Here is a 16,938-nt window from a genome sequence, read left to right as displayed (position 1 = left end):
ACCCATGTAAATCCAGGAGAAATGCTTTTGCTTTCAAGGACTTCCCCAATCAATATGTACAGAGGAAAACCCAACTTGTCGTGAAAGGTCCATTATAATGAACAAGTCAGGAAAATCTGTCTCCATATCAGAACTTTTGTACCCAAACTCTACCACTATAACTGGTTAGCCTACATCATCTGCAAGGATCCTTTACCCAGAATAATTTGCTCCCAATATGGGAGATAGGACTGAGGCATTGGGACCACCATCAAAGATATTAATGTCAGGGCGCCTGGGGGGCTCAGTTGGGTAAGCCATGATTTCAGGGTCCCGAGATTGAACCCCTAGCCTGGCTCTCTCCTGAGCATGGATCCTGCTTAAGATTCTCTCTCTCTCGGGGCGCCTGGGTGGCACAGCGGTTATGCGTCTGCCTTCGGCTCAGGGTGTGATCCCGGCGTTATGGGATCGAGTCCCACATCAGGCTCTTCCGCTATGAGCCTGCTTCTCCCTCTCCCACTCCCCCTGCTTGTGTTCCCTTTCTCGCTGGCTGTCTCTATCTCTGTCGAATAAATAAATAAAATCTTTAAAAACAAAAAAAGATTCTCTCTCTCTCTCTCTCCCTCTGCCCCTCCCCCTACCTCCCCATTAGTGCTCTCTCTCTCAAAATAAAAGAGAGACATACTAACGTCATACTCTCCTCAATTAACATATTAAAAATAACGAAAATTCTAAATCATGTGCAAAGGTGCCTCAGTTGAATGTGCTGAGAGATGAGGGGATATGACAGAATGGAATGGAGTCAGAAATCGGTTCATTTCCAAAGGGGGAGTTACACATACCAACGAACTGTGCCCTGGTGCCGGTCTCAATCTAACCACATCCTTGGCTTTCATCCTGGTCTGTTGACAAAGGCTTGCTGCCGATGTTTGGTAAGTAAAATGATTTCTTCTTCTGTGTGACAGAAGTGGGAATCTTCTACGACTAGAAGGTAGAGTAACTCTTCACATACAAAGGATCATCTGAATTTGGGTGCTTTCTCCAGCTCATGAGACCCCAGAAAACAGAAGAGTGAATCTTCAGATCCAGCACACCCTCTGATCTAGCTATTCCTAGGGAATAGCTCTAAGAAAATAAAATGCTCAGACGAGACGTATACACAATGTGGATCACTAACAAGGAGCAAAAACCTAGAAACAACCTAATCTTCTTACAATAAAATGATAGTTTGGGGTGTCTGGCTGACTCAGTCCGTAGAACATGCTACTCTTGATCTCAGGGTCGTGAGTTCAAGCCCCATGTTGGACTTAAAGTTCAGTTTAAAAAAAAATTTTTTTTTACTTAAAATGGTAGTAACATGATGAGATTTTCATATGACAGAATATGCATTCATTCTAATAGAGAATGTTCTTGAAGATTATTGAATGGCCATTTAAAAATACTTTTAAAAGCAGAAAGCTACAGTGTAATCCTACCTTTATAATTAGAATGTACAACTGAGCAAGAGCCGTGTACAAACATGTCTTTACGCACATACCCAATACACATACATACATGGGGCTCTCTGGAGGGAGAAGAAAAAAGAGATAGGAAAGATGAATGAAAAGTATCAAAATGTAATACTGATTATCCTTTTTATTTTAATTCCAGTGTAATTCACATACAGTGTGATATGAGTACCAGGAGTACAATATAGTGATTCAGTAATTCTCTGCATTACTCAGGGCTCATCATGGTAAGTGTACTCTTAATCCCCATCACCTATTTCCCCTATCCCCACATGCCCTCCCCTTTGGTAACCATCAGTGTGTTCTCTACAGTTAAGAGTTGGCTTTTTTGTTTGTCTGGTTTTTTTCTTTGTGTGTTTGTTTTGTTTCTTAAATTCCCCATAGGAGTGAAATCATATGGTATTTGTCCTTTTCTGACTATTTCACTTAGCATTATAACCTCTAGTTTCATCCGTGTTGTTGCAAATGGCAAGATTTCATTCTTTTCTATGGCTGAGTAATATTCCATCGTCTATGTGTATCCCATCTTCTTTATCCATTCATCTATGGATGGACGCTTGGGCTGCTTCCCTACCTTGGCTATGGTAAGTAATGCTGCAGTAAACATAGGGGTGCTAATATCTTTTCCAATTAGTTCTTTCACATTCTTTGGTTAAATACCTAGTAGTGTGATTACTGGATCATAGGGTAGGTCTATTTTTAATTTTTTGAGGAACCTCCATATTATCTGTCTCCCACAGTGGCTGCACCAGTTTGCATTCCCAGCAAGGATCCCACAAGGGCTCCTTTTTCTCCACATCCTCACCAGTACTTGTTACTTCTCGTGTTTTTGATTCTGATTGTTTTTGGATGGTGGAATTGCTTGAGTCTTATTTTTATCTCTTCATTTTCCAAATTTCTATGAGAACCTAAACTTTTCATAGTCAGTGATTCAGAAGGGAAAAAAATTAAAACAAAGTCGTAAACTTTAATTCAGTAAAGCTTGTCTCTTGAAAGGCTGTCTTGGTATTATTCTAAAAACACAAAGACCCAGGCATAAAAATAAAGATGTTCATCGGTTTTGGGTTTCTGTTTTGTGCTTTTTAAAAAGCTTTGTATTCCTGTGGTTACCAGGGGCTGAGGGGAGAAGAAGAAGAAAGTTGTTTCATGCATATAAAGACATATGCACTTACCTTCTGACTCAGCGATCTAATTCTAAGAATCTACTGGCAAAAATATGAAATGGCTTATGCTCAAAGCTATTGACAGTGACACTTTTATAACAGCAAAGTAATGGAAACAACACGAATGTCTACCAAGAGGGGAACAACACAGCCTCACAATCTTAATAAATTTTAATCAAGAACAGTAAACTTTTCTTGAGGTAGATCTCTGCATATCGCTATGCGAGATCTCCGGGATACAGTGTCAAGTGAAAAAAAGCAGGATGCAAAAATAGTATGTAGGGTAGGCCCTGTTTTAAGAAAAGGCAGAAGGATTGCTCTTTTCATTCCGTACCTCATGAGAGAAGTATGCAGACCAGAGGGGGCCTGTGCTTGTCCTCTAACCAAAGTCATTGATAAGACCTTTAGTCATTATTTCAGGACATCTTTAGACTAAACTTTTACAGAATCATGTAAAATATTCCATAAAGCTCAGTCACTCCCAAATATTTCCCTCATCCTCGTCCCGGGAGGAAATTTCCCATTTTGAAGTTAATGGATAAAACGTTAAAGAAGGGGGGGCGCCTGGGTGGCACAGCGGTTAAGCGTCTGCCTTTGGCTCAGGGCGTGATCCCAGCATTATGGGATCGAGCCCCACATCAGACTCCTCCGCTAGGAGCCTGCTTCTTCCTCTCCCACTCCCCTGCTGTGTTCCCTCTCTCGCTGACTGTCTCTATCTCTGTCGGATAAATAAATAAAATCTTTAAAAAAAAACAAAAAAACGTTAAAGAAGGGGAATAGGTGTGGAGAAACATTTACCAGAAAGTTAAACTTACTTTTTCAATGGACCTCTCCATTAAAAAGTAAAGGCAAACATTTTGGGGGAGGGAGGGAAGGAGGGAGGAAAGAAAGAAGGAAAGAAGGAAGGAAGGAAGGAAGGAAGGAAGGAAGGAAGGGAGAAAAAGAAATAAAGGGGGGAAGGATATAAGTACATATACGTATGACTTTTTCTATGTATAAAGTAACCATAACTAATAACTAATAAAAGTAAACAAAAACAATAAAAATGGTTACCTGGGCAGGGGGTGCCTGGGTGGCTCAGTCTATTAAGTGTCCAACTCTTGGTTTTGGCTCAGGTTGTGATCTCAGGGTCGTGAGATCGACCCCTAAGCTGAGTGCGGAATCTGCTTGAGATTCTCTCCCTTTCCCTCTACCCTTTCCCCCACTTGCGCTCTCTCTCTCTCAAATAAATAAAATCTTAAAAAAAATTGTTTACGTAGGTTATCTATAGGGGAGTGTGAAAACAGATTGAGGAATTAGTAGAGGATAGACCTCTTAATGTATTTTATTAACTTTGACTATGGATTCACGTAAAAGTTTTACATAGGGGCACCTGGGTGGCTCAGTCGGTTAAGCGTCCAGCTCTTGATTTTGGCTCAGCTCATGATCTCAGGGTCATGGGATGGGCCCCAAATCGGACTCCGCACTCAGCAGGAAGTCTGCTTGAGATTCTCTCTCTCTTTCTCTGCATCCCTTCCTAAAATAAATAAATCTTTAAAAGATAAAAGTTGTATATAATTTAGAAATAAAATTAAATTAAAAAGGGCAATATTCTTTAAAAATAAAAAGCAAACAGAAACAAATGTATCTACATACATAGTTGGGAGATAACCACAAGGAGAGGAATTATTTCAAGAGACTTTAAAACATAGTATTTTGACTGCACATCCTAAAGATAAAACACCTACCCCCAAAAATCCTTGCTGTGTTCAGCAAGCTCATTGGTAATGGTAATGGTGTGTAAATATTGAAACAAAGTGAATACAGCAAAGTAGGAATAAAGGAAAAAATGGCCTCATCCTGATAAAGAAATTTACTAGAAGTCACAACTAACATCATACTTAATGGTGAGAAACTAGGAGTTTTCCTGCAAGAACAAAGCAAGGATATCCCCTCTCACTACTTTTTTCAATATCATACTAGAAGTTCTAGCTAATTGCTATAGACAGAGTGTTTGTGTCCTCTCAAAATTCATACTTTGAAACCTACTCTCCATGTGATGGTGTTTGGAGGTGGGAGCCCGTAGGATGTGCTTAGGTCATGAGAGTAGAGCCCTATTCTGCCCTTATGAGAGACCCCAGAGAGCTCCCTCACCCCCTTCCTCCATGTGAGGGCACAGCAAGAACCAGCCATCTATGAAACAGGAAGCAGACCTCACCAGACGCAAAATCTGTCTGCACCCTGAACTTGACCTTTCCAGTCTACAAAACTATAAGAAATAAATGTCTATTATTTATAAGCTGCCCAGTCTTTGGTAATTTGTTACAGTAGCCTGAACAGGCTAAGGCACTAATGCAGTAAGACAAGAAAAGGAAATAAAAGCTATACTGATTGGGAAGGGAGAAATAAAACTGTCTTTTCCCAGAGATGACATAATTGTCTATGTAGAAAATCCTGGAACTAAGTATTTATTAGTTGCAGGATACAAAGTTAATATACAAAATTCAATCACTTTCCTGGTATACCAGTGACAAACAAGTGGAATTTGAAATTAAAAATACAATGCCACTTACGTTAGCACTACCGAAATGAAATACTTAGGTGCAAATCTTACAAAATATGTACAGGATCTATATGAGAAATACTACAAAACTGATGAATGAATTTAAGAAATGAAGAGACATTCCGTGGTCATGAGTAGGAAGGCTCAATATTACCAAGATGCCAGTTTTTTCCAATTCAATCTGTAGAGTCAATACAATCCCAATCAAAATCCCAGCAAGTGGGGCACCTGGGTGGCTCAGCTGGTTGGGCAGTTAAGTGACCAACTCTTGATTTTGGCTCAGGTCATGATCTAAGGGTCCTGAGATCAGCGTGGAGTCCACTTGAGATTCTCTCTCTCCCTCTCCTTCTAACCCTCCCACTCATGCTCTTTCTCTCTCTCTCTAAAATAAATGAATAAATATTTAAAAAATATATGTATGTTTTAAGATGCAAAAAAACAGGCACCATCCCCCCAAATTCCATGCTTAACCTCCCTCCCCCACCTTCCAGCACCTTCCTTCCCACCCAGAAGTTCTCCAGTGACAGATGGAATCTAATCAAAACAGAGATGCCAGCAGAGTATTCCGTATTTCTCTACAAATTTTCCCAAATAGGCAAGACTTTGATTTTCTTTTTCTTTTTTTGGTTTGTTTTTTAAATCGGTTGAGAACTTCCTTTTGTGTTTCTTTTTACCATTACTGAGATAGGGATACTACTTCTAAGTAACTCAAAACTGTTCCTAATTATTCAAACTTCAGGTTATACGTAAATAATGTTACTTTTTCATGATACCATTCCACCAGGCATTGAACATATGAACATTCTGGTGTATTTTTTCACACTGAATTGTCAGTGAATGGAATGCTTTTTTTTTTTCTTTCATGTAAGTCATCTTTTTTCAAATTTTGTGTATGAAATTATTTTTATAAAGAAAAACGCATTTATTCTGAAAAGGGTGTATTTATCTTGTTCTTACAGGTCTAAAATAAAAACTACATTGGGGTAGATTTAAATAGGATTGCCAGATTTAGGAAATAAAAATACAGTATGCCCAGATACATAGGAATTTCAGATAAACAATGTGTTTTTTAGTATAAGAATGTCTTAGGCAATCTTGGAGATAAAATTATATTTTAAAAAATGTTGAACGTTTATCTGAAATTTCTGTTTAACTGGGTATCCTGTATTTAACCTAGGAAACTTGAAGGTGCATAAAAGTGCTTATTAAAATAAGAAGTGGTATATAAATACAGTGGAATATCACTCAGCCATCAAAGGACTGAAATCTTGCCATTTGCAACAACATGGATAGATCTAGAGAGTATTAGGTGAAATAAGTCAGAGAATGACAGATACCATATGATTTCACTCACATGCGGAATTTAAGAAACCAAGCAAATGAACAAATAAAAAAGAACAGACAAAAAACCAGACTCTTAACCAGAGAGAACACACTAGGGGTTGCCAGAGGGGAAGTAGGTAGGGGGGATGGGTGAAATAGGTGATGGGGATTAAGGAGAGCACTTGTCGTGATGAGCACAGGGCAACTTATGGAATTGTTGTATTATATGCCTGAAACTAATACAACACTATGTTAGCTACACTGGAATTACAATTAATGATGATGATGATGATGATGATGATGATGAAGTGCTTATTAAAACCCAGTCTCTGAACCCTACCTGCAGAGCTCCTGATTCAGCTGGTCTAAGCAGACGTGGCTGATTTACATTTCTCACGAGCTCCCAGGTGAGACTGATACCACTCGGGGAGGACACATGCAAAACCAATTCAACCGCTTAGAAGCAGCCTTCATTTAGAAGTAATATTTGCATCAACATAGCATCAGGTGAAATCAAATGAGGAGGCAGTTCTAGTATCTAAATGGCACAGAAGCAGCAGAAAATCAATGTATCGCTTTCTAACTGTACACACAATTACCTTCACCTGACTGGACAGTACTGCGTTTTGGTGAGCTTTGGAACATCCTGGGAGCTTTTAAATTCTTCTGATGTAGGACGTGGCCCCTGGAAATTCTTCTAAGTCAGGTGGTTTGGAGCAGAGCAGAAGCACCTGTATTTTTTTTTTTTTTTAATCTCCTTAGGTGGTTCGCTCTTCTGGGCAACAGGATTGAGAACCACTGTGCCATAGTAACAAAGGCCCTGTTCCTGAGATCCTTCACCACGTAAAGAGCACGAAACGACAAGCTTAATTAGTGGGAAAAGTACAGATCTGAGTTGTCAACGTGGGTCCCTCCGAAAGTCGACGTTATTGTAATTAATGACAATCCATCCCATGTATTTAAAAAGCTGAGAGGTGGAGAAAGAGGCGGGTGTTTTATTTCTTCTCTGCAGAAAGAGGAGCCTTCGGATGGTTCAAAGATATCTTGCCTGTTTCTTAAAGTATCTTCTAATTCCTTGCCTAACAGCTATTTTTTAATAACAGGTAAGTCTAAGAAAAATTTCTCATAAAATGCCTTGGTGTTACTCAGAAGTTGTTTTTTTACTTTTCCTTTGAAACAAAGGTTTCCTTTATGTGAAGATAAGATCCTTTTGCTTAGAAAGTATCCTAATGGCTGTTGGGTCCTCAGAATATTCTGAACTTTAAAAGGATTAGAGAAATATAGTGAATATCTTAACTGGAGCCCTTTTTAGAAATGTTTGAATTTGGTTTATTTCACTACTCTGGTGACTCAGAATAAAGGTTACCGGAGACTTCAAAAAAACGTATGTTCTGAATTTCTCAAAAGGGAAAGCTCTCCCGGGTGCCCTATTCCTGAGACAGGTTGAAGTTGGTTCTTACAGGACAATTAGGATTTTCTTCACAATAGGGCCCCAGACAAGACAGTCCTCTCCAGATCTTTTCTAAAAGCAGTTTGTTGACATTGTTTTTAAATATCCACAACAAATAGCCTTTGGGGCTTTGTTTTTTGTTTTTTGGTGTTCTTTTTTTGTTTGTTTTGTTTTGGGTTTTTTTGGGCCCCGTGGTGAAAATGAGGGCTTTTCCAGAAAGTAACTTAGAGTATTCTGGATTCTTTTACTTAAAAGTTTATAATTTATAAAAAGATAGTGTAATTTATGTTTTTTGAGTCCCTCTCCAATCCTAATTGTGATTGACATTTCAGTGCATTTTCTTCTAGACTTTGTTGTGCATGATAGGTTTTTCTTTATTATTCTTGTTCTGTTTTTCCAGTTTTCTTTCATGAAATTTCTTTTTCATAATAAACACCTGTTTTTTATGAGTACCTACTCTTATTTAATAAATGGCTAAAATCAAGCGTTTTGTAGAGAAAAGTAAACTGAGGTAGTTTACAATTAGCCTTCTCGGTATATTTCACTTCAATTTTTTAAAAAGATTTTATTTATTTATTTGAGAGAGTGAGCATGAGCAGGGGGAGGGGCAGAGGAAGAGGGAGAAGCAGACTCCCTGCTGAGCAGGGAGCCCCCCCACCCCCGTTCCTGCCTCCATCCCAGGACCCCCTGAGATCAGGACCTGAGCCAAAGTCAGGTACTTAAACAACTGAGCCACCCAGGTGCCTCTCACCTCAGCAAATTTAGAATAGGTAAAACCAAATGCAAAGACAAGGGGCTACAATTACTAACCAAAAAAACAAAACCAAATAAAACCGGTAAGTGTATATATTTAAGAATATTTCAGGGGTGCCTAGCTGGCTCAGTTAGTAGAGCATGTGACTCTTGTTCTCGTGGTTGTGAGTTCAAGCCCCGTGCTGGGGGAAGAACCCACTTAAATAAGGAAATAAGTTTTTAAAAATATTTCAAATTACTTCTTCAGTAATTACTATTTGTTCACATGTTCAGCTTTTGAAAACGATTTCTGTAAAATCTTAAAAAAAAAAAAAAAAAGTACGCCTGGGTGGCTCAGTCGGTGACACGGCTGCCTTTGGCTCAGGTCATGATCCCAGAATCCTGGGATCGAGTCCCACATGTCCTCCTTACTCATCCGGGACCCTGCTTCTCCCTCTGCCCACCGCTCCCCCTGCTTGTGAGCTCTCTGTCTCCGACAAGTAAATAAAATCTTAAAAAAAGAAAAAATGATTTCTGAAACAAGCTTATAGATGGGCAACTAACATCAGGTACTCAATTCGGAAAAATTCTAATCCAAGATGCAATGATGGGTTTCCTCTTGGAAATCCCTGCTGTTGTGTTGGCTAATCAAGAGCTTACTTAGAAAAAAAGAGAAAGGGTGGCATTTTTCTCTGACGGCTTTTTTTGTTGTTGTTTTGAAGGCTACTTATTCATGAAACTGCTTCTGAATCTTTGCTTTGAAAACCTCTTTTTATACCAGGTAAGTAAACTTCAAGTTTTTTGTTGTTGTTGTTTTGTTTTTAATGACTGTATTATCATTTTTCTGGGTATTTGCACGGGATTCTTGAAAATGCAGCTTCCCACCATTATTTTACTTTCTCTCTGCTTAATCTGTAGAGCAGTGCTCGTCATTCTCAGATTAAGCTCATGCGTGGCTAGGAGACTTTTCCTGGTTGTTCCGGGTCATCCCTCCATCCATTCACCTGTGTCAGCCTCTAGTGTCACACCAAGAAAACTTTATTGCACAGATTTAAATAACTGTTGACCTCTTCCAGATCAGACTGGTGGAAGGCAGGGCTGATAAAGCTGGTGGGTCTGAATTTCAGTATGCAGGTGTGAGGTGTGCGAAGACTTTGAAGCCCTGTCCTCAGATTCTTAATCTGATAGGCCTTCCACAACTCTAGACTTTATTAGGAGGTTGTCCTAACTTTTAAAAACATTGTTCATAGCATCCTAGTGTGTCAAGGGTATCAGCAAACTTCTTGAATGTGTGTCATGATTTTGCAGAATTTGAGGAAATAAGTTTCTCAGTAGATTGGAAGTTTCTCTGTTGAGTCCGTTGAGGGCATTTCTCTATACTGAGACTGGGGACAAAAAGGTGAAATGCAGAAGAGCCCTCAATGCCATACAATGACAAATCTTCAAGGGTAGCTGTAGGGTCTAGAAGTCTTAGAGAGTTCTGATGAGTGTTCTGATCATCTTGAGAAATCTTGAGATCTACAAGAGAAGATAGGGTAGCCTATACCACAAAAGGGGTGTCTACTAGAGGCAACGTTGAGTTTCCTAAGTGTGCTAATTTAATCCTCTCCGTTGTCAAATGAGATGTGAGTATTGCCACTAATGAAGAAATGGAGATCAGAGCGGTAACTTACCCAGGAGGATGGGGTCAAATCCCCATGGCCTGATGGACAAGCATGGCCCCAAGGAGACTTTTCCTCGCTCTGAGGCCACTAAATACCTATGCTCTCTTGGCTACCTACCAGATTAAGAGCTAGTCCCTTTCGGACACTGAGACCTTAAGAAATGTTTACATTTAAAGCGAGTTCAGAGCGGCAACACATGTAAACACTTCACCACAACCACCACCACCACCCCCCCCCCCCGGGGGGGAGTGATTACATATCACTAGATAGTCAATGATCGGATTGTGACTCCAATTGTTGGGGTTTTTTTGTTTGTTTTTTAAAGATTTATTCGAGAGAGTGAGCACAAGCAGGGGGAAGGGCGGAGGGAGAGGGAAAGAGAGAAGCAGACTCCCTGCTGAGCAGGAAGCCCAACACAGGCTCTATCCCAGGACCCTGAGATCCTGACCTGAGCCAAAGCCAGAGCTTAAACGACTGAGCCACCTAGGTACCCTTCCAACTGTTGATTCTTAAGTTCAAATGGATTTTACTCTTTATGGATCATTTGTGTTTGTTTTTATAAAGTATGAAATGACTTGCCATATGGTGAAAATGTTTCGGAATGACCTCCAAAGCTTGTTTCCTGTAATCCTTAGCATGCCTCAGGAAAACACGGTGCATCCCAGTTTCAAAAGGAGTTCACTAGGAGTTGTTCAATAAATTCATGATTACTTCCCCAAAGTTATCAAAAGCCACGTAGAATGGAAGCTAGGTGTTCTCTTGTCTCGAGGATCTTTCATGGAAGGTATCCTAGATTATCCTATTGTGTTCTTTATACTATTCCCAGAAAACTAGATAGGATAGAACCCTAGTCTGACCAGTCATGCTCACTGAGTACAAGTGAACTTTATATTTAAAACAATGTCCTTCCAGAATGAAAAGTTCTTTAGACTGGAAACTGGATTTGTAATTGTTGGGCTCTTCTACCTGCCACCAGCAACATTCCACCATGCCTGGGATCCCACATGTTCCTAATTTAAACGTCATATTACAAGAGATCAGAGAATTTCTTGATTCAACACCGGGAATTCATCGTCGTCTCTATGTTAGGGTGTGTGCTGCTCATGATTGGAATGGCTTTGTCAACTGAAGAGTGGATAATTTTTCTCCTCTTACTAGTTCTTCTCTGGGTACTGATATTCAACATATGAATGCTATGGCAGAACGATGGAGAAGGTTAGTCAAAGCCCAGCAAAACAGGTTGGTGCCCACCTATAGAATAAACTTCCAGCTGAATCTAGCTGCAGGAGCCCAAATGAGCCTGTTAGCCATTCTTGTGTGCAGAGCCCGCCTCAAGTGTATCTTACTTTTATTGACTTTTCTTAAACATGGAGTAAATTTTAGTTTTTAAATGATAGCAACAGAAACTTTGCTTCCAATTAGTTCCCTTTTATTCTCAGAAAAGTTTTTCTTGTGTTGAGAGCAGAGGGAAAACTCCCCTTGATCCCAATTTCTCTCCAAATATTGGTGATAAAATAAAACAACCAACAGAAGAGGTAGGTTTAGTGAGAGTCTTCAGAACCAGTTTGCTAGACCTTTCCGAAGTCTCAGAATCGATGCCCTCTAGAATAACGAAGGTCCAAATTCATGTTCCCATTTAACTTTTTAACCAACCCACCAGTTAAAAGAAAATCAAGGATGACCCAGCTTTTCTAGCCTTTGCTCCTTGGAGTGCCAGCTAGGTGGGCCCCAGAAAATAGGAAGAAATCAGAGCAGCAATTGTTTACTAAAGTGGGCAAGATGGGAATGTCTTCTTGTCTGTTCCTAGGATTCTGAGATTGTATGTGCTGAAGCCTCAGGTCTTTGCCTCTTCCTCCCCAGGGTAGTTTCCCCTCTCACAGCCTGGCCCTATGGGGAAGAAAGCCTCAGAGCCAGCGCCTTTGGGACCAGATAGACATCCTTCGGTTCCTCTACATCCGTGGTTCTCAGCCGGGGTAGATTTCCCTTGGCGATGTGTAGCATCCCTTTTGGTGACCCACCCTGGGACGGGAAGGCAGGGAGGGGGATACTACAAGCGTCTGCCTGGGAGCCAAGCCCAGAGGTGCTGCTAAATGCCATGCAGGGTGGAAGCTAGCCCTCCCTCAGCACAGAATCTTCCCGGACTGTGACAGTCTGCTGGGGCTGCCATCACAAAAGATAGACCAGGGGGCTTACATGAAGGAAACTGGGTTCTGAGCTTTGGGAGGCTGGACGTCTCCTCTTGAGGTTCTGGTGGGTTCCATTTCTGGGAGCACTGTCTACCTAGCCACCTCCTCCCAGTGTCCTCGCACGGCCACTTCTCTGTGCAGGTACGGGGAAGAAACGTCTGGTGAGTCTTCCCCTTCTTAAAGGAACATCAGCGTTATCCAAGTAAGGATCTGCCACCCTTAGGACCTCATTTAACCTTCCTTCACCTCCTGATATGCCTTATCTCCAAATAAAGCCACCTGGGGAGTTAGGGCTTGAACGTAAGAATTTTGGGAAGCCATAATTGGGTCCATAACCAGGAACAAAGATCAGTAGTGGCAAGGCTGAAAAATCTGGTGCTCCGTGTTCTTCCTAGGTTCCATGCTGGGTCGTATATGAGGACAAAGGCTGGTTGCGCAGAGAGCTGGAACCTCCATGAGTAAGACTGGATTGTGACACCTTCTCAAATAATATTAGCACCTAACTTCAACCGTGTGAAAGTGAAGGGAGAGTAAGAAGGGTAAACTGAGATGCAGATGTTGTGTAGAGGTCAAAACTCACGCACTTGGTTCTTTGTACATACTAGTCCTTTGGGGTCATTGGCCAACAGTAAAAATGGCAATGCTAAGCATTCGAAGCCCAGTGTGTATTGTGTATAAACTAAGGTAGAAAGGAAGTGTCTGTTAGAAAAGATAATTCCAGGGGTGCCTGGATGTCTCCATCTGTTAAGTGTCCAACTCTTGATTTTGGCTCAGGTCATGATCTCGGGGTTGTGAGATCGAGCCCCGTGCTTGGAATTCTCTCTCTTCCTCTCCCTCTCCCCCACCCCCTACACACATGCGCATGCTCTCTCTTGCCCTCTCTCTCTCTCTCATAAATAAATCTTTAAAAAGTAATAACTGAAATAAATGGAGAGAGAGAATATGCCCATAGATGGGAAAATGCAATAACATAAAGATGATATTTCTTCAAAAGCCACTATAGTCCCATCAAATCCTAAGAGAGCTTTCCCCTGGAACTGGGCAAGTTGATAAAATTCATACTGACATGTAAAGGAACGGAGGTTGGTTTTACAATATAGAGCGATACCACGCAAGTGACGTTATTCTAAGTTTTCTAGTAGCCACATTTTAAAAAGTATAAATATCTGTAAGTGGTGAATCGCTGAGTTCTACTCCTGAAACCAATACTGCACTATGTTAACAAGAATTTAAGTTTTAAAAAAAAAGAGTATAAAGAGATGGAATTAACTTTTATACATGTATTTGACCCAGTGTATGCAAAATAATTTCAACACGCAATCAGTATGAAAATACATTGAGATACGTTATCTATTTTCTTCATACCAAGTCTTCAACATCCAGTACGTATTTTTTGTTTAGGAAACGTGTGGATAGGGACTAGCCGTATTTCAAGTGCTCAAAAGCCATGTGTGGCACAGTTACCATATTGGGTGGTGGTAGAGAGCTCAGAAAGAGGCTTTTGCGTATGTAGAAATTTAGTGCATGATAAAGTCAGCATTTCCAGTCAGTGACGAAACAACTAAGAAAGCCTCTGGGACAACCGGAGCCTTGTAGCAGGGCTGTGAATGCCTGGCCTGTGTTCCTTTAACGGCTGCAGAGGTCCGATTTCCAGCTACAAACACAGGCCTTTCTCTGGCTAAGGGCCTTCCGGGGTCTCCGGAGACCACTTTGTCATCCGCACAGGGCATCTGTGTTCGCAGGAAGGGCCTTCAGCTAATGACTGACCAGTGGGCAAACCAATACCCCAGTTCCCTCACCCCCTGATTGGCGTAAATCGTGCATTGATTCTCAGCGGGGTGAAGACCTAGTTGCCCAGAGAGACTGAGAACATGCCCTTCCTGAACTGTTTTGCCCTTCCTGGTCTCATTTCCCAATCCCCTGACAAGGGTGTTTCCTTTTACCTCCCAAATAAATGACTTGCCCTTGAATTCTTCGGTTTGCTTCTGTGAGAACCCAAAAGTAAGAAAATATCCATTTGGGAGGACAAAAACATAATTCCTTTTCTCAAATTATGCTGAAGATAAATTCCAAATGGATGAAAGTCTTAAAGCCTAGGGGTGCCTGGGTGGCTCAGCTAGTTAAGCGTCTGCCTTCGGCTTAGGTCATGTATCGGGGTCCTGGGATCGAGCCCCACATCGGGCTCCCTGCTCAGTGGGGAGTCTGCTTCTCCCTCTCCCTCTGCCTTTCCCCTTGCTCTTGTGCTCTTGCTCTCTCTCTCTCTCCCCCTCCCTCTCAAATAAATAAAATCTTTTTTAAAAAGACTTAAACCTAGAAATCACAATTATAAAATATTGAAAAGACGTTGCAAAAGATCATGCATTTATAATTAAGGATTAGGGAACGATGACTCCCCGGTGATACATAAAACCCAGGAAACATTAAAGATATAATGAAAAAGGGAAGGTAAAAGATAACAGGCCAGGAGTAATAAACATTTATATAGAGTTGATCCCATAGAGGCATAACGAAAACATGAAGCTGAAAGATGAGGTATACTGGAAGACAGCAAGAGAGAGAGAAAGAGAGAGGTGTGTTTCCATGTCATAAGAACCATAAGAATGAATAATACCAAACAACAACAACAAAACCCTCTTACGAACCAATCTGGACTTTGCAGTCAACATTTTCTCTGTCAAATAGCGCAAGACCACCGGCAGGAAGAAGACAAGCAGAGATGGAAAGAGTGCTGGTTGGATTACGTCCCAAGCCCAGACACTGAGCTGAGCCCCGGCCTGCCCCAGCGCTTCCTTCAAGCCCGTGGGCTTCCACACTGCGTAATCAACCAGCACATTCCTTGGTTTTCCCTGATGCCAGTTTGATTTGGGCGTTTGTCCTTTGCAACCAAGAGCGTGCTTGGACCCTTGAATCTGTCCTTTAAGAACATTTGGTTAAGCATCTAACTCTTGATTTTGGCTCAGGTCGTGTTCTCAGGGTTGTGAGATGGAGCCCTGAGACATCTCTGAACTGGGTGTGGAGCCTGCCTAACATTCTCCCTCTCTCCCTCTGCCCCTCTGCCCAACATCTGTGCTCTGGATTTCGGCTCAGGTCATGAGCTCAGGGTCATGGGATCAAGACCCACATCAGGGTGCACGCTCAACATGGAGTCTGCTCAAGATTCTCTCTTTCTCTCTCCCTCTGCCCCTCCCCCTGCTTGCATGCACGCACTCTCTCGCCTTCTCCCTCTCTCCAATAAACAAATACAATCTTTAAGAAAGTATTCAGTGTTCCCCCAAGAACATCTTTTTCCGGAGGTCCAAACTATTTAGACAGCATTGAAGTTACAGCAGAACCTCTTTGCTTGATGGCTGCTGGTTTGCCACTCTTTCTTCCGTTACCTAAAATCTCTGTTGTACACCTGAAATGAAACTAAGATCATTCTGTATGTTAACTAACTTGAATTTAAGTAAAAACTAAAAAAATGGAGGAAAAAGAAGAAATTACAACAATAACCAAAATCTCCAAGGAACACTAGCGTGTGCTTAAACCTCACAAAATGGGACCATAGAGTGAATGGACACCAGTATGAGCACAAGTAAAAAGTTGATACCTAATATATTCTCTTTGAAAGTACCACTTTAAAAAGGGGTCTTAAAAAAAAAGATGGCTTTTTTTAAGTACTAAATTTCTTTTTTTTTTAAAGATACTTATTTGAGAGAGAGCATGCACACAAGCAGGGGAGGGACAGAGGGAGAGAGAGGGAGAAAATCTCGAGCAGATTTCCCACTGAGCACACAGCCCAGTGTAGGGCTCCATCTCCAACCTGAGATCATGATCTGAGCTGAAACTAAGAGTCACTCAACTAACTGAGCCACCCGGGTGCCCCCAAAGTACTAAATTTCTTGAAAGGAGGAAAAAGTTCAATAGAGGGGCACCTGGGTGGCTCAGTCAGTTGAGCATCTGCTTTCAGCTCAGGTCCTGGTCCAGGGTCCTGGGATCAAGCCTCGAGTCGGGCTCTCCTCTCGACAGGGAGTCTGCTTCTCCCTCTCCCTCTGCCCTTCCCCAACACTTGCTCACTCTCTCTCTTGTTCTATCTCGAATAAATCTTTAAAAAAAAAGTTCAATAGAGAAATTATGACATAGAAATGAACAGATACCAATAACAAGAAAAAAATGAATTTTTAAGGTTTAAATGATACACTCTACATGTCATATGTAGGCGTCATTGGCTACCATTTCCTTAACGATCGTTGTGAGAAGGCTGGAATTTATTTCAGACAGCTAGTACTCTACTCAAATAACACTAATGATGTGGGGAAAAAAGGCAGAAGAAAAATTTATTAAATTTCCTGACTACTGACAGCCCATTGACAAGTCCTTGAAACAGGCAGAGTGACATTCCTCTAGGAACT

Source organism: Ursus americanus, chromosome 2 (genome assembly GCF_024610735.1).
Source record: "Ursus americanus isolate L20-20 chromosome 2, mUrsAme1.1.p, whole genome shotgun sequence".
Lineage (NCBI taxonomy): Eukaryota > Metazoa > Chordata > Mammalia > Carnivora > Ursidae > Ursus > Ursus americanus.
This window is presented reverse-complemented; position numbering follows the sequence as displayed.